The sequence below is a fragment of the Octopus bimaculoides genome, chromosome 8, assembly GCF_046866305.1.
Source record: "Octopus bimaculoides isolate indiv1 chromosome 8, ASM4686630v1, whole genome shotgun sequence".
NCBI lineage: Eukaryota > Metazoa > Mollusca > Cephalopoda > Octopoda > Octopodidae > Octopus > Octopus bimaculoides.
Window position 1 is genome coordinate 38409502 of NC_142935.1, and position 24231 is coordinate 38433732.

Genomic DNA, 24231 nt, shown 5'->3' on the forward strand with positions numbered 1-24231 from the left:
CCCGCTTCTACCGTCGCTTGCAGCTTCCGTCTCGTTTCTTTGTATTTGGGGCAGTCGACCTTGAGGTGCTGGTCACTGTCACAAAAGTTGCACCTCGGTCGCCTGCGCTCCACAGCCACGCGTAGTCTCGTGCCATCTGGTAGAATTATGGCATCAGGGATAGAATGTATGGCTTCTTGTTCAATTTGAACAAGAAGCTCTAATTCCTGACCCCTTCAGTTTTGTTGATGCAATTTATGCACCTCGAGTACTCTGGCGCTATCCTTTATATCATAGAAGACAGCCGCCACCAGCCAGCATACGTTTATTTCGTTTGTTTTGCCGCCGGCGCGAAACCGTTACCGATTTGTTTGTTATTCTTTTTCTTGTTCGATTCTTTCTTTTCGTTTGTGTTTACTCTGTTCATGTCGGTGGTGACATTGGCGGTGTCTTTTTTCTTCTTTGCTTACTTTTTCATTTTCCACGTTAGTGCTGGCGCTGTTAGTGATGTTCGAACTTCTGCTGTTCAGAGGCAGGAACTCTTCGCAGTATAATTTGTCAGAACAGCCACTATCACACCCCTCGACAGAAGAAACCATCTTGTGTTTTTGTTCGTCAAACGAAAAACAAAAAATATTGTAAATGGACATAAAGTCCAAAATTCGCCCCTAAAAGGGGAAAATTCTTAACAAAAGAACACCTTTTGCACACTAAAATGGGTTCGGAAAACATAAACAAACAAACAGAAAATAAATTTGAAAAAATAAGGAACTCTAACCTTACGTAGTTCTGAAAAACACGTCTTAACTCGTCATGTTTATCAAAATCCACTAATGTAGTTTTGAAGACAGTATACTTAAATGCAAAGAGTAATATCATGGAAATAAAGGGAGATTTAGAAATAGATAGCCAAGACAGACATACACTAATAAAATAAAATGTGAGGAAGAAATATTATAGACGCATTCGATTAATTCTTAAAACAGTAAAACGCATAAAGTTCCATAATTGCCATCTAGTCTCAAAATGTTGCAGCTCTATTTTATAGTTTTAATATTCTCAACTGGACGTTAAATGAATTAGTGACAAGTCAACCAACATTACAATACACCACCCGAAATCTGTAAAAGAATTATTATATTTACTATGAATGCTGGGAATTAGGTTGTCATATACAAGTATATATTTTTACAAAATCTTTTCTATAACTAAATAAGTAACGTGTAGAAAACAATGGAAAACTAAAACAAACAAAAACACGAGCAAGTAAAAGATATGCTTGATATTTTTGTTCTTTTGTAGGAATGTAGGAAACTAGCAGTTACAAAACGTAGGCTGAAGTAACAGACAACACAGACAATTGTGTTTTTTGTTGTTTAGTTTTTTTTTTGTACTCTAGGCGCAAGGCACGAAATTTGGGGTAGGGAGTCAGTCGATTAGATCGACTCCAGTACGCAACTGATATTTAATTTATCGACCTCGGCACAGACGACCTCGGCAGTATTTGAACTCAGAACGTAAAGACAGATCAAATATTGCTAAGCATTTCGCCCGGCATGCTAACGTTTCTGCCAGCTCGCCACCTTATATAACGGAATATAAGTCCAAAATGCACGGAGATTTTAAGAAACAGTCAATATTAAGTCTAGATATTCAGAGAGATGGTACAGAGTGGAGCACTGTCGTAGTCGTTGAAACCAACCATCTATCATTTCTGAATCTGGGATACTCTTCTATTTTGTCCGCAAATAGCCATGACTTTCTGAGGACATACCATTTTTAATACTTAACCAGTTGAAAATAAATGCAGCATTATGAAATACCAAGAGTAAAAGAGATGTTGTGAGTATACACGAGAAAGGGTGCCTGACACACGAAGTAATAATACATTATGATATTATAATTCTCAATGGCACGTTGATTAAGGTTCGAATATTGTCAACAACCACGCAGAAAAGAAATATTTCATAAGAGAACTATTCTGCCCAACTGATGACAATTTATAACTAAGTGGGAATGTATCGGAATATATAAATTCTTTTGATGTTTGCTTAGAGAAGAAGCCATGTAAGAGATTTCTAGCACATCTACAGTATTGGCTTTCTTCTCTTTAATGACACATGCAGTGAAAGGATAGTTGCTTGCTTCCTCGAGCGGGTGATTGATTTAACCTTCCTTTCAATAATTTCACCGAATGTTGAATCCCTTTTCTGTCAGTTCTCGCACAGTTTTTTCTAAGTACATGATTATCTAATTAGGAAGACGTACATACAAATAGACAGGATCACTCATTAAAATAATAGATCCCTGGCAATGATTATATCTACAATCATATGTACGTAAACGAAGCACTTTTCACATATGCTCAGATAACATAAATATGCTTTTCTAAGTTCAAGATTCATAATAAAACTAACAGGAAACAAAACGGTAGAGAATCTTCAACATTGAAATGTAAAGGAAGAGATGCTTTTGTGAGTGTATCTGATAGATTTGCAATAGTTTTGGAGGCAGAATGCTTCAGAAAGAGCAATGTGCAAAATCATACTTTCTGGTTCTCATAATTGTTCAAGAATTTTGGTGATGGTTTAAACTCATTCAGTTTGAATGTAGATACGAGTATAAGTAAATTTCTTCTGGTGGTATAGGCCATAATGTTTTAGTGGCAGTAGGCTTAAAATTCAGCCATGTCGTAATCACCTAAGAAATTAGATCATATATATATATATATATATATATATATATATATATATATATATATATATATATATATATATATATATATATATATATATATATATATACACATACACACACACACCCATATGATTCGGACATGATTCACCATAGAATTGCACTTGGAAAGTTACCCTCCGAGGTTGTTTATTGAAGAGTAGCAGTCGCCCATGCTTACCAGCCTCCCCTCACCACGCCATCAATGCTACCTAAGGGAATGGCAATGGCCGATACAGCTTGGTACCAGTGACGCCGCAACTTATTTCTACAGATGAGTGAACTGCACCCACGTGAAATAAAGTGTCTTTCTCAAGAACACAACACACATTGTGAGCCCGACGCCCATGTATGTGTGTGTGTGTGTGTTTGTGTCTGTGTGCGTGCTTGTGTAAACAAAATTGAACGGACTGATCAAACACGCTTTATTTCATAACTCAACAATTGTTTCATTTCTACTTCACAAATTATTGCAGAAATATCATAATACGTCATATCTGTATTATTTCGGCAGTATTGGTAAGTCGAAATGTTGCACGTAATAAGCACTGCTGTTTCACGAACTTGCATTTAGAGAAACAATAGGATACGTGCCTTTATCTTTGCAGAAGATGAGGAGTGGGATCTAGTTAGGAGAAGCGCAGGAGAAAAATAGAAGTAACTGAGTGGCTACTTGAGTTCTGTCTTTTAGATATGTTGGGGTAATGTAAGCATAAATATGCCTTATGAAGGTGAAGGAATGACGTGCTAAAATGCAGGTAAGATTGCTTGGAATGGAGCGAAAACCGTTAACGCATCATTCGTGCAGAATGTGGTATGATGTGTTCCACAAAAATACAAAAGTAAATGAAATAGAATACACTATACATCAATTACAACCTTACAATAAAATGAGAGAAATAGTTAACGCTCACTTCATTTCCGTTCTAAATTACATGTCCTCCCAAATAGAGGTGATCGATAGAATAGGTGCCACATATAATCTGGGTCATTTCAGTAGACTATACCTTTCACCTACAAATATATTGATCTTGCACTGATGAAAGAAATTATTAAGAGTCAGCTTTGCTTTGAAAGAGACTCATGCTTCTGCATTTAACCTCGAGCATAAAGAAGGACAGACGTCAAGTTGATTTCAATGATGCATTCAGTGCCTTCTGGGAATATAATTGGGCATGCGGAATTAGTGCTACGATACAATAACAATATTCCTGTAAACGTACATACGTACATACATAGATAGATGCATAGAAAATTAGCTACGCGCTAAAACACACACACACACACACACACATATATATATATATATATATATGTACAATAGATTTATGTAGTGGCAAACCTATTTATTCTGTGGTAGCTATAGGAATTTCATGTTTCCACTCCCCAACATTAAGGCATATGCTGTATATATATATATATATATATATATATATATATATATATATATATATATATATATATATATATATACATGCATACACCCAATCAGATAGATAGATATACACACTTGTATGTATGTATGTGTGTATGTATATATGTATGCGTGAGTGTGTGTTTGTGTGTGTGTGTGAGTGTGATGGAGAGTGTGTGAAGCAATTTATATTCGTTCATTCATCATCAACGCCTTATATTTTTCTAAAATATTTAATTTTTACTTTCCGTTAGAAACAGCTGGATGCCATCTGTTTCTTTGAACACCAAGTAAGAAATTGATTATGGCTTAAAGGCTACATGACAGCACACCTGTCTCAGCTATTATGCACACGAATACTTTCGGAGCGTATAATACGTTTCATATGATTGATTAGGCAATGTTATGTATTTCATTTTATTCATAATAGATTAATATAGTAATCTGATTAATCGAGCAATCGTGGAATTCAAGGTGTAGCTAATGGCATCAGCGGAATAGATATAATTATGCTCTATAACATGTATTGGGTACTTTTGCTCTAGAAATACACACCGACACAAGCAGAGACAAGGACACAAATACCAATAAGAACACACACACACACACACACACACACACACACACACACACACACATAAATATATATATATATATATATATATACACATATAGATTCAAATTTGAATGTGAAAAAAGTAACACGGATTTTAAAGGTTATTGCAGTACGCACGTTTCATGCTACTCCATTTATTTAAGTAATGCGAGCATTACATTAAATGCAAAATGCAGAGTAATCTTCAGCTGCACAAGGATATAGAAAATTTACTGAAAATTTATTTCAGCAGAATGGACATATTACTGTTGTGACAACATTTAAACAATCGAAGTTTGAAAGAAGAATACATAAAACAAAAACTTCTTGACATAGCCAAAGCTAGCAGGCTAGTAATTAATTCTAGGTAGAATTCTGTCTCTGATTTTATTTATTTCTTATCTAGTGATTTAAAGTTTAAAGGGTCAATCAACCTTTCACTTATAAGGAAAGAGAAGGTGTAAGCATGATACATGGATATGGTTATAAAGATTTCTCTGGTCAACACAATTTTAGGTTGGGTTGTTTTTTTACTACTATCATAATGTAGCGGAATTTAACGTTAAGCATCTAGGTTAACAGGGCTTTTTCTTTAGTCTGAATAATGTATCAGTATAGTTTTACATATACTAAGTATGGAAAACTTATAGATATCAATATTAGCTTTATTATTATGTTAATAATAAATATGTAATTAGTTCATACAAAAACCCTGAAGTATTGTCAATTTTGAATTTAAAAGCTATAGATAAGGTGTGAAGTTTAGGAATTTTATATTATATTGAACTAAAGAGACTATTATGAATAATTTTTAAAAATAATTTTAAAATTTAAAATTTAAGCTAATATATCTAATATTATTTGACACATAAGTGATAAAATTTATTTTTATAATGTAAAGAATTAATATAGGATTTACATAGTTTATAATAATGGGTTTATCAAGGTTTAAGGAACTAATAAAAGGAATAGTGGGAATTAACAAAGAATTCAATAATAATCTAAGACATCTAATAGAGAACATGATAATTATGTACTAGTTTAATTATACTATCTTATATAGTCAAGAACTTGTTTTAAAACTAACATGGGCTAATTACTGAATACTAATGGAACAGGGATTAGATTTATTTAAGTCAAACTATAGAATAACTATAACACTACTACTAAGAGCCCTGAAACAATGGAATAATAAGGATCCTTTTAGAGTCAGGCATTAAATAAAATATATATAAAAAATATAAAATTTTTGAAGGTTTGAGAACTAATTAAAAACACTAAGAACTTATAAAACCTCCTATTCTTATAAGTTACATAGGATAAAATAAGTAAGATACATACTAAGAACTAACAGTAGTAGTAGAAGTAGTGTGAAAAAATATACCATCCATGGTTAAAGTTGAAATCTTAGTTATCACATGAAGATTGTATGTTAAGGTGAGAGATAAGAAATATATGTTATAAAGGTTCAATTTCAAATTTAAATATGTGCTAATTAATAGCCCACGATGAACATGGTAGATGTTGAAATACCACATATTTATAATTTTAACTACTTTAAAAAAAAATTAAAAGTGCGAGTATAGCAGTGTACACACAATACTCTAAGGTCTAATCTATTATTAATTAAGTTAGGATTACTTCTAAGTTTAAAAATTCCATATGTTTCCATAGAACATAATTCACATCCATATCTATTATTTCTATAAGGTTGGGCTTTTCTTATAATTTCCCATTTAAGGCTAAAACTAATACCACTATCCTTTAACTCCCAAATTTTATTTGCTAATGACGTACTATTTGCCTTATGTTTTAGTCTAAAAGAAGACCTGTGGTTATATGTTCTGTTTCAGAGAACCCTGCTTCCACAACACTGTTCGCCGGGATTTGCACAAAGGTGGATTTCACGGGAGGGCTGCATTCAGAAAACCCCTACTTTCAAAAATAAACGTTGCAAAGCGTTTAGATAGGAGTAAAAAAACCTACAGAATTGGTCCCGAGAGCAGTGGAAGATTGCTATTTTTTCGGACAAGTTATGCTATTCGTTATTTCCGACCAACGGCCGAGTATACGTATGTAGACAGCCAAAAGAAGCATTTGACCCGGAACTGCCTTCTTACAACTGTTAAACATGGAGGAGGATCTGTGATGATTTAGGGGGTGGGTATATCTTGGAAATACGCCGGCCCATTGGTTTCCCTTCATGGCAGAATTAATAGTCAAGATTATTTAAGCATTTTATCTGACCAAATTCATCGTATGGATTCGGAACTGTTTCCAGAGGGAAACGCAATCTTTCAGGATGATAATGCACCAATTCAAACAGCTAAAGTTGTTACTGAAGTTGAACATCTCATCTCGCAACCACAGTTCCCAGATCTCAATATTATTGAACATTTATGGCGCATTTTAGAAAACCGTGTAAGGAGTCGATATCATCCACCGTCATCACTACAAGAACTGGAGGGTGTTTAAGCTGAAGAATGGACAAAAATTCATTTGGAAACAATTCAAACTTTGTACGACTCCATACCTCGTAGAATTCAAGATGTAATTCCTGCCAAAGGCGGACCTACTCCATATTAAAATACATTTGTTTGAAATTTTAAGGTGTTTCCATTATTTTGTCCAGCCCCTGTAGATATATATATATATATATATATATATATATATATATATATATATATATATATATATATATATATATATATATCTTTATTTAAAAACAGCAGAAATATAACAAAAGACTGTTACTCTGAGTTTCACGTTCCCGTTCATCGGACAGTTTTGTTAGAAATATATATATATATATATATATATATATATTCATAGAACAATAGATAGATCCATATATTATACATGTGCGTGTATGTGTGTATAGAGTGGGGGAGCAGTGAGTCTGGTACAGTGACGCAATTTTTCAAAGAAATTTGCTGCCCTATAATGTATAATGTCTATTCCCAGTCGTAAACGTTTCAGTGATCAAAGGTTCTACACTCGTCAACTGCGCTAATGAGCGTATTAAAAGATCTGGATTTAATTGTTTAAATGTATATTTATTCAACTATATTCTATGACAACAATTTATTTCATTGAACGATTACAATCTAAAATATTTGTCTTGGTGTAATGGGTCAACAATTATTCTCTTTATTAGGAATTATTGTTTATGCATTTATTTATGTATATAGTTTAAAACGTTAATATTAGATGCCGGGATTTAACTATTTATATGCTGTTTTCAACTATTTATGTACTTTATATTTTGTTTTCAGTTATGGAATAATTTTAAATATTTCATCATATATTTGCAGCAAAACGTTATCTCGAGATCAAATGCTTTATTATTTTTTTAACTTTTCGTTATACCTTGGCCCTGGTACATTAAATATATCTATAGTTTTCAGCAAGTACTAGCTCATTTCAATATCTACAAGAGTTTACAAATCTGTATGGTTCTTTCATTTATTTGACGAAGGCAGTTTTGGTTTCAATTACTCAACTTATTTCAAAGCGTATTGCTAAAGATACTAGCAGACGTAACATAGAACGGAAAAATCACTTTGTCATCCAAACCGTAGCTCACACTAACTACTGTTTCCGGAGAGATATGCAAACCAGTTTTCAAAGAATAATTTTCCTTTTGGAAATGGAACGTAGCAACAATTATTTACGTGTATGTTAACATATATATATATATGTGTGTGTGTGTGTGTGTGTGTGTGTGTGTGTGTGTGTGCGCGTTTGTGTGTGTGTGTGTGCGTGTATTTGTGTGTGTGCGTGTGTGTGTGTGTGTGTTTGTGTGAAAAGAATCAATCACGAGAGACTAGCATTTACAAAGATGTTGTTAGATTCACGCTTAAAAGGGAAAAGAATCCGGAAATTTGCTTGACGTTTCGGATATTAAATCATTCATCAAAGAAGAAGTGTTGAGAGAAGGTTGTAGTAAAAGAGCGAAAAGAAAAAATAGAAGCCAGAAGCGATTGTAATATATATAGAGATGAGTTTGGAAAAGAAGAAGAGGCGAGAAGTTGTTTCATTGTAAATAACAGTGTCTTTGTAAAGAAATTTTCGTGATGCTCTGAGCTGTGTAGGTTGGAGATAGCTAGTTGGTGTTAAATGGAGAGTTTAAATGGAGAGGTAAACCCGATTATGAGGTGAGAAGGTATAAAGATGGGAAAATAATGGAGAAAGCTTTGTTGTTAAAGAAAAATTGAAGCTGGTAGGTGTAGAGTTACTATGTCGAAACACGTGGAAAAATACATAGTTTAAATAAGATTTAAACGTGAAAATATAGGAAAAATTCCGAAAGGAAGAGAAGAGAATTATGAAGAAATATATATGCAAAAAGCACATCGTTATTAGAAAAGTTTATGAAAATTGTAATCAAAAGAGAACTTATAGAAAAAAAATTACTTTAAAGCAACGAACAGCTATAATCGCATATTCGCATACAGAATGATCCACAGTGATTCTCAGACTTTTTCTTGTAAAACTTCAACATTTAGGACCACGAATTCTAGTACAAAACATACTGATATTACTTTCAAATTTTGGCACAACGCCGAAATTACTGGGGAGGAGACGAGTCGTTTGCATCGACCCCAGTACTCAACTCGTACATATTTAACGCGAAGACGGGCGAAATGCCGTTAAGCATTCTGCACACCTTCAATTTAATATTGGTTTCAAATTTTTGCACAAGACCAGCAACTTTGGGGGAGGGTGAAAGTCGTTACATTGGTTGCAGTGCTCATCAACCCCTGAAGGGACGAAAGGCAAATTCAGCCTCAGCGGAATTAGGGCTCAGAACGTGAAGTTACATGACATCCTGCTAAACATTTTGCCTTGAGTGCTAACCCACACCCACAGTTTAATATTAAATAAATTTTGAAGGCGGTGAGCTGGTAAAATCGTTAGCACATCAGGTGAAATGCTTATTGGTGTTTCTTCTGCATTTACATTCTGAGTTCAAATTCCAGCAAGCTCAAATTTGCCTTTCATCCTTTTGCGGATGGTTAAATAAGAGTACCAAGTGAAGATTGGGGTCAATATAATCGACTTAACACCAATCCAAAATTCGCTAGCGTTGTTCCAAAATTTGAAACTAATATTATATAACGTCGTATAAAAACTAAACATTATTATTCGTGTGTGCGTCTGTGTTTATCAGCATGTGTGATATATCGTGACTATGTCTGTGTACATGCGGGTTAGTATGTTATGATTTATATCAATTCATTATTATTTCTTTGACGAGTAAACACATCAATCATCGTCAAGTATGACAGTTGAATTGTATTCGTCATTTAAAATGTGAAAGATTCCGTTAGTGTTCCCCGTATATTTTATTGCTGCAATCATTTTTTGAATCATCAAATGGCACTTACTGAGAACATACATTTATAACCTATTGACCTGTTCCGCACTGCTCTTTTCACAAATTTATACGGCATATATAGTTTTAAAATTTGTATATAGTATTGTGTACAGACACACACATATTTATATTCACACACACACACACACACACACACACACACACACACACACATACATACATATATATATATATATATATATATATATATATATATATATATATATATGAGTGGCGTATGGTTAACATTAGCGTTACTCAAATTAGGCACACAAACCGTGTATTTCTATTCAAAATGCGGGATCCCAAATGTAAATAATCCTTTCTACTAGAGGCAAAAAGCCTTAAATTTGGTAGGAAGGAGCCAATCGATTAGACGGACCCCAGTATGCAACTGGTACTTAATCTATTCGCCCGAAATGATGAAAGGCAAAGACGACCTATGCGGAATTCGAATCAGACCACCCAAATGTAAATAAAGTGAGCTAAAAACATATTTCTTCAAAATTAAATCATTCAAATTTCTTTCGGAAGTTACGATTTAGGCTACGAAGCTCTTAAATTTTGTTACTAATCAGTACATAATGACCGGAAATTAAATTGAAAGTGCGTATTTCTGCGACTGTAAAAGGATTTAAGGTCAACATTTATTAAATTTTAAATAAAATGACTGACTGCAAAACTAAGAGAATCACAAAAATTCATTGAGTAAAATAGCAACGTAATACGATTCAGAATTTTACCTGAACTTTTGCTTCTGACATCTAAAAGTGTATTATTAGTTTTGAATAATAATTAAGATCAACGTCAATATGGTGATATTGTAAGAAAAAGTTATTGTGCAAAGAATTAGTTTCAATTTAGAAATTTTGAATTAATTTAAGCGTACAACGAACATGTGACCGTGCTGTCAAAGCTCTCACACAACCTTCACTATTAATTTTTTACTATTCTCCCATTATTCTACAATGCGGCCGGTACCATATTATAATACAATGTGCTGTGAGGTGTGCAATGTTATTTCAGAACACCCGTCACCAAATTTCAAGCATGGGTATAACAAAAGTTTTCCATTATAGTTTGTGATTATATTAATGAGTAAGGTTGATATTTATAATGAATTTTGATGGGTGTGCAGCGCACACCATGCACTCCCTGAACATACGCTCTTTATATATATATACACACGTATACACATAAACATATATACATAGATACATACACATATACACCTACGCTTACAAGATTATAGCCTTACTAATCGAGGACACTTTTACCTTAAGGATTATTTATTATTAGAAAATTAATCTAGGAATAATATTGTTTATTAGGTGGAATAAATAAGGTAAAACTAAATTATTCAACTGAGAGAGAAATAAACATATTCCGGTGTTTGAATAGATGTTAGTTTAACGTATAAAAGTAATATAATAAAGTTTGGCGATAATTGAAAGAGACTCATATGTAAGGATGCTGTGAAATATAAAGAATTGAGAGAAATGTTCAATTCATGTGAACGATTGATACTAACGTTTACTCAATTCTTTAGTTATTAATTTTATACAAGGAAATTTGTGGAAATGTAACGCTGAAATGTTAATATATGTTAGAAGAAGTTGTAAGTCATGTATTTACATATAATGAAAAGTGTTAAGCGAAAAATTATGGCAAAACCATTTGATAATACAAATATATAGGAGGGAAGGGTCAGCGAATAATAGAAGCGTCCATATACATATAACAATATACATACACACTACATGCATTCACAAACACACACACACATATCTTTTAAAATTGTTTACGGGAAATGTTTTGAATATATAAAGAAAGCTCATATTATGGCGGCCCTAGTCGTCAAATATATATATATATATATATATATATATATATATATATATATATATATATATATATATATATATATATATATATATATATATATATATATATATATACATATATATATATATATATATATATATACATATATATATATATATATATATATATATTAGGTTTATCAATTTCTTTTGCAAGATTCCTGATGTGAAATTGTGTGTTGAAACAGATATTGTATGTGGAGCAAGAACACACACGAAAAGGAAAAGTCTAGTTGAAGAGGTCACAGATGTGTGGCGAAAGATAGCCGAACAATGAACATGAGTTAAAATAATAAAATCAGAACAGTAATAAACGAGTGAAGAAAAAATATATATCGTGCGTGTGTGTATTTTGCAAAAAGAAATGACCGTCCCGAAATACAACAATACGTGTGTACTGTGCACATATGTCTGATTAATATCCATATATATATATATATATACCCTCAATGCATATCTAGATATATGTGTATATGTATGTGCGTGTGTGTGTGTATTGTATGTATGTGTCTATAGATAGATAGATAGATAGTGTGAGAGAGAGAGAGAGAGAGAGAGAGACAGAGAGAGAGAGAGAGAGAGAGAGAGAGAGAGAGAGAAATGAGTTTATGATTGTATGTATGATATCTTGGTTTATTTTTCGAATTAATCAGCAATGCAGAAGTATTTTGTCATAGTAATTTAGACTACGATACGAGTGTAGTATGGTATGTATATATTATGCACATATGTCGCCGTTTTCACACACATTTAAGATCATATATTCTGCATGTATGCACCATATGCAGGGATGGGTGCAGATATAGTCGACACATATTAAACGTTTTTTTTTATCGCATTTTAAAGAGATATTACCTCTAATTCCATGATCAGGCGTGTTATTTTTAGTTTTGTGAAACTCAAATTCTTAGTATTAACATTGAGGTAATTAGATATACACGTATGTATATATTCCACCGTGCAAAACGATCATTCTCTTTGGGCAGAAGCTGCTGTTTCCTGTTTCCCTAGCCTTAGAGAATGTAGAGAAAATGGCTAATATTTCCTTCAAACTATACCTTTGTTACATTTATTCAAACCCTAAAGAATCCCTCTCAACACATGTCTATGATCAGTAATGCACATATTGCACTTATCAAGCGGATAAGCTCAAGCAACTGACAAGTAGATCTCTGGTATTGAACAGAATTTTTGCTATGGTGGTATATTTGCTTCAGCAACTCGACGCTGAATCTATCTGAAATGTAATGAAAATTAGGTCTGTTTTCAAAACATTGATATCAAGTTCACAAAGACAAAGTTTGAATGAAGGTGATAGCAATCATTTCCTTTGATTCCTAGATAGAAACAAATAGGAAATAGTATTCGTGACCAAAGACAAAATAATTAAGTGTTTTTGACAGTGTTACTTATCAATACTTCTCTATGTAAGGGAATATTTGCTTTAATTAAGCAGGCATTCCTGGGTGTTCCTTCATTTAAAACAATATATTTGCTTATTCTATAACAATATGTAAATCACATAAAGCTGAGTTTTATTTCACGTTAGTATATCACACTTGCAACAAAATTTATCGTTTATACTATTGCATATTAAAATATAGTTTCTAGACATAAATTCCACGCAAGACAGACCGTGACAACGCCTACGCAGGATTTAAATCGCAATAGAATAGATTATTCTTCCAGTGTTTTGTGACGCACAAACACACACACATACATACGGATACGAAGATATGTGTGAGTTTGTATCAATTCTCTGCGTCATACCACATAACCTATGTTGAAGTCATAAACTGAAGTGTCTTTTTGTTGTGGAGGCGAATTTAATACGTTAAAACATCAAAACTTTGCAGCTTAGTATAAATAAAAAAAAAACTTGAAAATCATGCCATATACATTTCAGCAAATTCTACAACACACCTGGTGCAACTCTAGAATTAAAATACATGTTCTCTCTATGTTAGCTGGAAAAAGTTTGCTCTTTGTTCTTAACTAAGATGACTTACACAATCGTTCATTGAGAGCAGAGTACTATATACTTTAAATAGAAAAGTGAGAATATAAACTAAGCCTGCGAGAAATAACAGACCCTTAAAAGCTCACACGCACACGTATATGAATGTCTCTATCTCCATATATGCGCGTATGTGTGAGCGCGTGTGAGTTCGTATATGTGTGTGTGTATACATATATTTGTATATATATGTGTGTATATACATATATATATATATATATATACATATACGTGTATATATTATTATATACATATACATATATACATCCATCCATGCATACATACATATACAGACACACACACACACACACACACACACACATATATATATATATATATATATATATATATAAAGTGTACATTTAAACACATAAGAGGTGCTTTGACAGGACACCTAACATGCTAAAAGGACCAGTGAAAATCCAATCCACGGCGAGGGTTAATTTCGAAGAGAATGAAAAATAAAAACATTTACCATTTTTTAAAAATTTTTAGTGAACAATGGTTTCGAACTTTAATTAGCATTAGTGGTTTGGATTTTGAGTGGTCCTTCAAGCATTTTAGTTGTCCTGTCAAGGATTTGAAAAATTATAGTATATAATGATGAGTCATGCGCTATTTTGCCTCATGATTATATGTTAATCTTTGCCGTACCCGCTGATTAGAATGTTTCCTACAAATTATTTTACTTGCTAATTAAAGCTTGAAATCATGGTTCGGTAACAAAATATGTTAAATATTTTTATTTTTCATTTCCTTCCAAATTACCCCTAACTGTGGTTTGGATTTTTACTAGTCCTTCTAGCATGTTAGGTGTTCTGTCACGGCACCTCTTATGTGTTTAAATGTACAATAATTTTATATGCATAATATATAGTCTATTGACTATTTTCTGCATGCTAGGCCACTGGTAGAAAAATTTCTATAATTTTCCTACCCTGTATATTTCTCTTAATATATATATATCTTCGTGGGCGCCCGATGTAGCTCTTAAGCCCTATTCAGGAACAGAGGTCTCGGGCATTGTTGGCATGGCAGGTTAGATATTGTTCTTAGGTGGATTTGCTAGGCCTTGCATTGCCGTTTCTTATTTCGTCAGTCCTTCTCCCCCCATCGAAAATGGAACAAGCGAAAAGAATAGCCCTTCAACAGAATGGCTGGTCAAGCGGTTTTTATTTTCCAGGTGTTAGGGCTGATTACGGCATGAAAGAGGAAAAACTTCAATTGTCATTGATTTTGCACTTTGGGCCTCCTCGTCATTTTCCATCGACGAGCTCTCTCTAGAAGTTGGCCTGCGGGAGATTTTTAGCAGCCGTTTGGAAGACATATCCTGACCAACTGAAGCGATATTTGAGGATGGCGTTTCTTAGCAATTGAGGGCTTCACTGTTGGTGCATCGATCCTGTTATTCAATTTTGAGGATCTGCCGGAGCTTGGCTTCTTTGAACGCTCAAGTTTATTCAGGTCGTCTTTTACAGTGTCCACGTCTCGCAAGCGTAGATCAAGCGGAGATGAAAACAGCGTAGAAAACCATGGGATTTGATCGAAAGGAGAGCCCGTTGTTGCTGAATAAGCACTTACTGACATTTTTGAAAGACCAATGAGTGGATTAGACGTGGTGGTCGATGCGACTTTCTTATTTTCCAGATTGTAAGGGAAGGCTGCCGATGTGTTGAAAGTTGCTGACAATTTCCAGCAGCATATCTCCTATGTTGATGGCAACTTCTGGTATCTCTTTTCCAGGAAGTGGCTGCGCAAGTATCTTCGTTTCTCCGCATTCAATTCCATCCCAAAGTAATAGTAGGTTTCGGAGCCAAAAGTCGAACAGCGCTGGAGGTTGGCACGGAGGAAGTAAGGATGACATTGTTGTCTTGATGCTGCAATTCGATGGTCGAGTTTTAGATCTCAGACGTGTGATAGAGGATCTCAATCTCAGGCGACTCGCACGGGATCTTGTTGAGCATCATCTCCTGGGAGACGGAGAAACGTGTTGACAACGCTGCCTTGTTTTATGCCTCCAAAAATGTACATGGTTAGCAGAGTGCATTCTGCGTGCAGACGCTCCTACCCTACTGTCATGGAGAATGATGATGAGGTCAATGTGCTTATCGATCAACCAAAGGTCGTCAGTTTGTTTACCTCCCTCGAGAAAAGATGCAGAATATGCACCGGAGTGGACGAACATAATTTTTGGATTCGACTAAAATGACTTTTGTTGAAAAGACGGACAGTTGGCGAATTCGCTACCACACTGGGCAAAGTGATTGTTAGCATTTCATCTGTCTTTCGGTTCAGAGTTCAAATTCCGGCGAGGTTGACTTTGCCTTTCATCCTTTCCGGATCGATAAAATATGTACCAGTTGAACATTGGTATCGCTGTAATCGACTTATCTCCTGCCCCGAAATTGCTGGCCTTGTGCCAAAATTTGGAACCAACGCTACTGATTTTGTTGATTTCCGCTGAGGTCGACTTTGCATCTTCATATTTTTTTTTTTAATATGTAGTACTGATTAAATATTGCATATCATTAAAACTTATAGCACCCACTCTTGTTTACATTACACGTCAAACCTATTATTACACCGGAAAAGATGATTAAATATATGATTTTCTTGAAATATGTATTCCAAGAGGGACGTACTCAGTTTTATTATCTTATGTTTGCATCTCCAGTATTATGTGCCAGGTACCTATAACACCTTTGATGCTATATTTAACAATTACTGTACAACATTATTAATGTTTAATGATCCAGAATCACTGGGTAGTTACATAACACTGACTGCGAAATGCAATCGGGATACCAATATATGACATTCTCTCTGTTCTTCCTAATGTGAACCTTTTTGCTCCGGGCAATCATCTTACTATTATGGGCGTTATTTCCATCTCGCTGTCTGTTCCCTCTTCACGGTCAAACAGTTGGATCAATGGTCACGATATTTTGGAAGGTTTTTAGCAACAAAATATGAAAAGTGTAATTATTTAGTGGATATTGAGTTTTGTATTAATAAATCACCTTTATTTTTTCTTAAATTACGGTGACGAGAATTAACTCTAGATTTCCTCACCCCACCGTATAGTTCGTGAATTTATAGGGTTTAGATTTGCGATACTATCCCTTTATTTCCCATCGTAGATGGGCAGATTTGCTATCTTACAATAATAGGCGTTATGTCCGTCTGTCTCTCCGTCGGTTTGCCTCTTTGTTCCCTCTTCACGGCCAGAAGGCTGGAGCAATAGTTACGATATTTTTCGGGATTACAAAGACGGTCGTGAGGAAGGTTTTTAGCATTACAAAACCAGAAAGTATGATTATTTCGTGGATATCGATTTTTGAAACCACCTTCGCATTTTTATAAAAATTCACCGACCATGAGTAACCCTGGATTTTCATTGTATAGTTTGTGGCCCCATCGTAGATAGGAAGGGAGTCGTGAGGACGGTCAATAGCGAAAATAGAATATAAAAGGTGTGTATCAGTACATAGTGTGTACGATTATTTAGTGGTTATTGAAGCATGTCAGTCTCGAACACGATTCGAAACTGTTAATCGCAACGGCTGTTGTTTATATCTCAGTTTTGTCAATCAAAATAACCCATGTTACCAGAACATCCGGACCTTAACATAGAACAGTATGAGGTAAGTCTTAGCTTGATTTTTTGCAACTCTAAGTTTTCTGCTCACGCATTCACAGTAAACAAGGCGCAAGATGGTGTGGATTTATTTTTACCCACTCCGATGTTTACATACGGCCAATTATATGTAGCTTTGAGTAGAGCAATGGACTCCAGTAATTTGAAAAATAGTGTTGACCAAACAGAAAATATCGTTTTGTAATCATATTGATATTATCAAAAGGAATATGATTCATAATTTAAATAAATAAATTTGTGAACTTTGAATGTATAAGAGTATAAACAAGCGTAAAATAGTGTAAATAACCAAAATGAAAGTATATCTAAATAACATTCTTTTCTTAATACATTTTATGTAGTGGTCAAAGGAAACTATGACTTTCGTTCGGAGTGGTCACTTAGTCACAAATACGTCATATAGCTGCAATATAATGTTGTATCGCCAACACTAATGTGATTTCTCTAAGACATCAACCAGTAAACTACAAAGTCCATTTATACATTTTAAAATAAATACCGCTGTTATGACTTCCCTTTCTCATCTTATGCCTCCATCGTAGATGGGTAGATTTGCTAGTCTATATAATCTGCGATACTATAGCAGCGAGAGCTTTGTGAACTGTTGGAAGGCAGTTTATGAATATGCAGGTTTGAGGGATTTGATAATCAATTAGATCGAAAGAGAGGGAGCCTGTACGTGTCATTTAGGTGATATTTCACGCTCTTTTATTGCGCAATGAAATATTTTTACCAACAGGTTTTTATGTGACTCTTAAATATTTCAATCGGGGCATCATTACATCTTGCTACCTCTGAGTCGTTCAATATTTTTTTGTCTTTGCTTTTTGTAGAATTCGGACTGTTCTTTAGTCGATATTGCATTCCACGATTATTCAAGTGCTTACACTTTTGTTGAAAATTCTAGTGAGTGGTGACTCCTTTGTTATGCATATTTTCACAGTATTTTTTGACGTCTCTCACAATTGGCGCTACATTGATTTCTATTTTATTGTAACTCGTTCTTGATAAAATTGTTTGAGTTGGAGTCGGAATGTATGTTCAAAGATTTGTTGTTGCTATTCATATCGATGTATTTTTGCGCTTTAAAGAGAATCTCTTCTTTCCGACTGTCTTTGATTCCGAGCAGTCATTTTTGTATTATTTACTATCTGCTTCACCTTACCGCTTTCATTTCTAACTTTGTGTTATTGATTTTGTTATAGATTGATTGATCTTTATATTTTATACTTCTCTGTCTTTCAATATTATTGATTTTAACATTGTTTGTGCATTGATATTCCAGTAGGAACGGCTATGAAAGGTGTACCCATTTTCCCTTTATACATTATTTTCGCAACTATTGTTGCTATTGCATATATTATTTGGTATAACATTGAGATAAATGTTTTTAGTCTCTCTTCACTAAGTCTAGGATGGCCGGATTTTCGTGTGATGTTTCAAGTTCCTGGCTAAGTTTCCTCCAAATCTGAACACATCCAATTACTAACTATATCCATATGAAAAACAAAAAGGAACGTGCTACGTCTTACAACAAAAGTTATAATTGTATATCGTGTACATGCTAATCGTTCACTTGGAGTAGTCTAGAATATCACTCGAGTTCATTTGTCTCGCTATTCTTACCAGTAGATCACTCAGAATTTCCATATTAAAAATGTACTAAATTTAAATGTTCCTCGTATTTCTCGTAAACGTACAGTATTAGTGTTGCTCTGATTCTAATTTTTTTCGTTCTTTTCTCTCTTTTTGTGTGTTTTTTTTTTTTTTTTTTGTTCAATATACATCTGCCTCAGTATGTATTTATTGTTCTTAATAATTTTTACATGATAGTTATTTAGATTTACTAATTAAGTATACACCACCGTTACCGTTAATAACAACAATGTTACTCCTTAATGCTTACCTTCTCACCGCATGTATATTCCTTTTCATTCGTTGTTAGTATTCTCCATAGTTTTGTATCTATGTATACCTCCATATCCCATATTCTTGTTATGTAAGAGACAAAACATTTTTCTTAATTTCATTCGCCCTTAGCTGTTAAGAAATTCTACTAGATCTCGGGTGATATATTTTTGTATATTAAATGTGCTTTTATTAGTTGTTCCATTGCGGTAGAAGGTAACCGCGGAATGTGAATAGAGTGAAGATACGTATATGTTACATGTCCATTAATGAATTTATTCTCTTCATGATAGCATTTTCATGGGATATGAATAAATTTGTTTCTCGGGTTACGGAGAGGTTTTCATTCCATCTTTAGAATATTTAGTACACATTCAGGTATTTTAATTAGTGGTGCTGTCGTTTTCTTTTTGTACGAAAAATACGTGATGATAAGTAGGCATGCCCTCTGTTATTTTACACGTGAGAAAATCTTGTCATTAATGTAAACATTTCTTGTTCATATTCAGTAAAACCAATGACATTTCAGTAATAAGTTTAACAAAGTAGTCTTTAGCATAGTCGTTAGATGCTTCTCGATAGTCTTTTGTTGATATTTTATTAGCGTTAATCGATATATTTTGAAACAGTATTATAGGGCTATTTCTTGTCCTTCTTCATGAGTTAATTACATGCAGTTCTACCTTGATATTTCTCTCCTGTATTTCTTAATATTTGTCACAGGTGCGACTTGCTATTTGATAGATTATTATTATTATTATTATTATTATTATTATTATTATTATTATTATTATTATTATTATTATTCGCATTATTATTATTGATAGATGAAAAGTATGAAGAGTTTCTGTTATTTGAACAAGAAGAACGTACTTGATAAAGAAATGTATAAAATGTGTGGAAAATGTATACGCTTATCGGAAATGCTCATAGTACAGAGAAACATTTCTAAGAGAAGACGTATAGATTTATTCAATAACTAGAGTATTCAAGATTAATGGGAATTTTCATGGCTTTTCATGTTAGATATAAAATTTCAGTATAAGAAAAAAATATTCAACGGTAAGTAGTGCCATGCGAAAATGCCCTAACATGCTATTTTCTGGAACATGCCTACCTCGATTTTCCATGATAATTGGTCAATATCCTTAGAGAATTGTGTGTGCATCAAATCAATTTTCTCAATTACAAATGAACCATAGGCACATTCTTCATCCAACGTAACTTCTTTTTAAAATCGTGCAGAACATTATAGAAACGTCATATTGTTTTGTCGATATAGTACGCCTCATCCGCCTTCTTTAATTCCCTCAATTTCACTGTATATATATTAGTATCTATCTATCTATCTATCTATCTATCTATCTATCTATCTATCTATCTATCTATCTATCTATCAATATATATATATGTGTGTGTGTGTGTGTGTGTGTGTGTGTGCGTGCGTGCGTGTGTGTGTGTATAGATAGATAGATAGATAGATAGATAGATAGATAGATAGATAGATAGATAGATAACTTTCTTTTATAGCCACACAGGGCTGCACACAGAGGGGACAAATACAACTGTAGAGCTTTTCTTTAAAAAAAAAAACGATCAAAATGGACCGGTAGAAACAAACACAAAAAAAGAAGTATCGTATATCACAGAAAATAATGTAAAATGCGGTAACATTAGGTGTATCCATGGATGGAAAAGCCTACGGAATAGACCACGGTAGCCTCAGCAGGGAATAGACACATGAGAGCAAAGTGCTCTCTCTCTCTCTCTTTTTATTTTTCTCGATTTATAGGATTATGCTCAAAGAGGTATCGTCACTCGCACGCACCATCTTTCCTACATTCACCCACCTTTTAATGAAACTTTCACGAGATAAAACCTGCCACTCCATTCACACCTACCTTTTCAAGTGATGCTTGAAAAAAGTTGATGAGCGATTGGCCAGAGAGGTAGGATTTTGTCTCTAATCCTTTCGCATGGGTCCACCACACACATTCTTTCACCATGGCCACCAGTATGATGTACACTGCCTTGCCTTCCCTGTTGAGGAACGGTGGTGGAGCAATTCTTGCACAATTGAATCGGCCGACAGGTGGACTCGTCCCACACGTGACAGAAGCCGTTCGGCATAAGCCCACAGGTCAGAAATCTTTGGACACTGCACGAGTGCGTGCAGATCGGTTTCGTCGCTCTGACCGCATCTTGGGCAGGTCGGTCCGGTGTGTCTCGAACCGTGCCTGTACAGCTTATCCCGAACGGGTAATGCTTCTCGATAGCACGGCCAGGCCAGGGATCTCTGGTAGTTGTCCATAGGTCCCGGCCCGAAAGTTGTCCTGAACAGGCGGGTCAGGTGTTCCTCGTCGACGCCCAGATTCTGCTCGAGATCGTCGTCGCACCTCCCCTCCACTAATCCTCTATATAGATAGATAGATAGATAGATAGATAGATAGATAGATAGATAGATAGATTCATGAATATGTTTATATATGTGTGCATTCATCTATATATATATATATTCGTATATATATATATGTATATATATATATATATATATATATATATATATATATATATATATATATATATATATATATATGCGAGTAAAAATAAATACAAAAAAGGGGGGGTTTGTATGATTGTGTATAGAGGAATATATTATTTTGTTTAAAAGAGTTCCAGCACTGTCTGTTTTTTATGTTTTATTTATATTCCTTGTGGTATTTCATCATGGCTGGTATGACAGACTTTAACAGACTGGCAGTCTGTTAAAGTCTGTCATACCGGCCATGATGAAATACCACAAGGTATAGAAAATATGAAATACCACTAGGAGTATAAATAAAACATAAAAAACAGACAGTGTTGGAACTCTTTTAAACAAAATTATGTAAATATATATATATATATATGTGTGTGTGTGTGTGTGTGTGTGTGTGTGTGTGTGTGTGTATGTATACATGCATATATATAGAGAGAGATACATATATATGCATATATATTAATATTACTTCTATATATATATTTATATATATGTGTTATTTCTTTACTACCCACAAGGGGCTACACACAGAGGGGACAAACAAGGACAGACAAACACGGATTAAGTCGATTATATCGACCCCAGTGCGTAACTGGTACTCATTTAATCGACTCCGAAAGGATGAAAGGCAAAGTCGACCTCGGCGGAATTTGAACTCAGAAAGTAGCGGCAGACGAAATACCGCTAAGCATTTCGCCCAGCGTGCTAACGTTTCTGCCAGCTCGCCGCCGTGTGTGTGTGTGTGTGTGTGTGTGTGTGTGTGTGTGTGTGTGTGTGTGTGTGTGTGTGTGTGTGTGTGTGTGTGTTTGTTGAGATAGATAGATAGATAGATGCATGTGTGTATATGTATATACGTGTGTGTCTCTATAGATGTGTGTATGTATATAAGGAAGAGGTTAGGTTTATTACGCCATATTGATCAGTCAGAACCTTTGAATTCTTTCATCGTATTGCTACAGCTTGTTTCTAACTCAACTGACCATACTTTTAAATCACAGAGTGTTCATAGCACAATAAAAATTTTGGGCGAAGAATAGGGATAAAAGCCTAAAGATGCTATTTTCTCTAGAATAAAATATAGTGAAGTTTGTAAAGAAATCAACAACACTAGTGACATTTTTCCATTACATTTTACCAATTTTGGATAATTATTTCATTATAGTTAGTGCTTTCCTCCTCTTATAACATTTTCTATTGTTATAATGACATCAGATGTGTGCATCCAAACCTGATATACAATACATTAATACAGTGTATACTGATATTCCTGTGACAGGTTACTAATATCTGTAAGATCTACCTAGATTAAGTTTACTAGATGAGAATGGTAAAGTCGTCGGGCCACTTTGGTGGGTTGGTTAATACGGCTATACGTTTTGCAGCAGGCACAGCGTACGATTCTCAAGGATGCTGTTTAATTTGTTCTTTTTTTCAATCAGTTTAATTTTCTTGTTCATAAAGCTATCTTCAGTCGCAAACATTTTTAGTCCCAAGATTAAGTGAAATAAATTCTCACAAGGAATCAAATTCGTCCTCGAAGTGGTCTAGCTAAGAAATTATTTATGACCACTACAATCCCATCCAAGACAGCATCCTGTTCTCAACTCTATAGCATTTTATCTCTTTATCTCTTTTTCTACTCTATGGGTTTATTTATTTATTTGTTACTTTATTCCAATTTTTTTATTTCTTTTGTTACTTTATTCCAATTTTGCTAAATCTTATTTATATATGTATCTAACTTTATTATCTTTATTTTTACTTCTATTACTCTCAATTTGACTTCTATTTTATATTTTGTTTCTCATTTTATTTTTTATTCGTTAATTTTTACTTTATTTTTTTAATTTATGATCTTCTATTCCTATCTTATACACCCTAGTTAAATACAATCCAATCTCTTTAACATACACTCTATGCTGAATTGTTGTACAGTATGGGCAGATTTCTGAAATCCAACGAACATTTATGCAGATATAACAGTTTAAATGATAAACCTATTATAATGGATAATACTAAGTGGACTTTTTCCTTTTGTCTTTCTTTTTGTTTTCCCTTCGTGATGTAATCTTGGAACTGAAAATGTATATATCAACAATATATACTGATGTAATGACAGATTGTG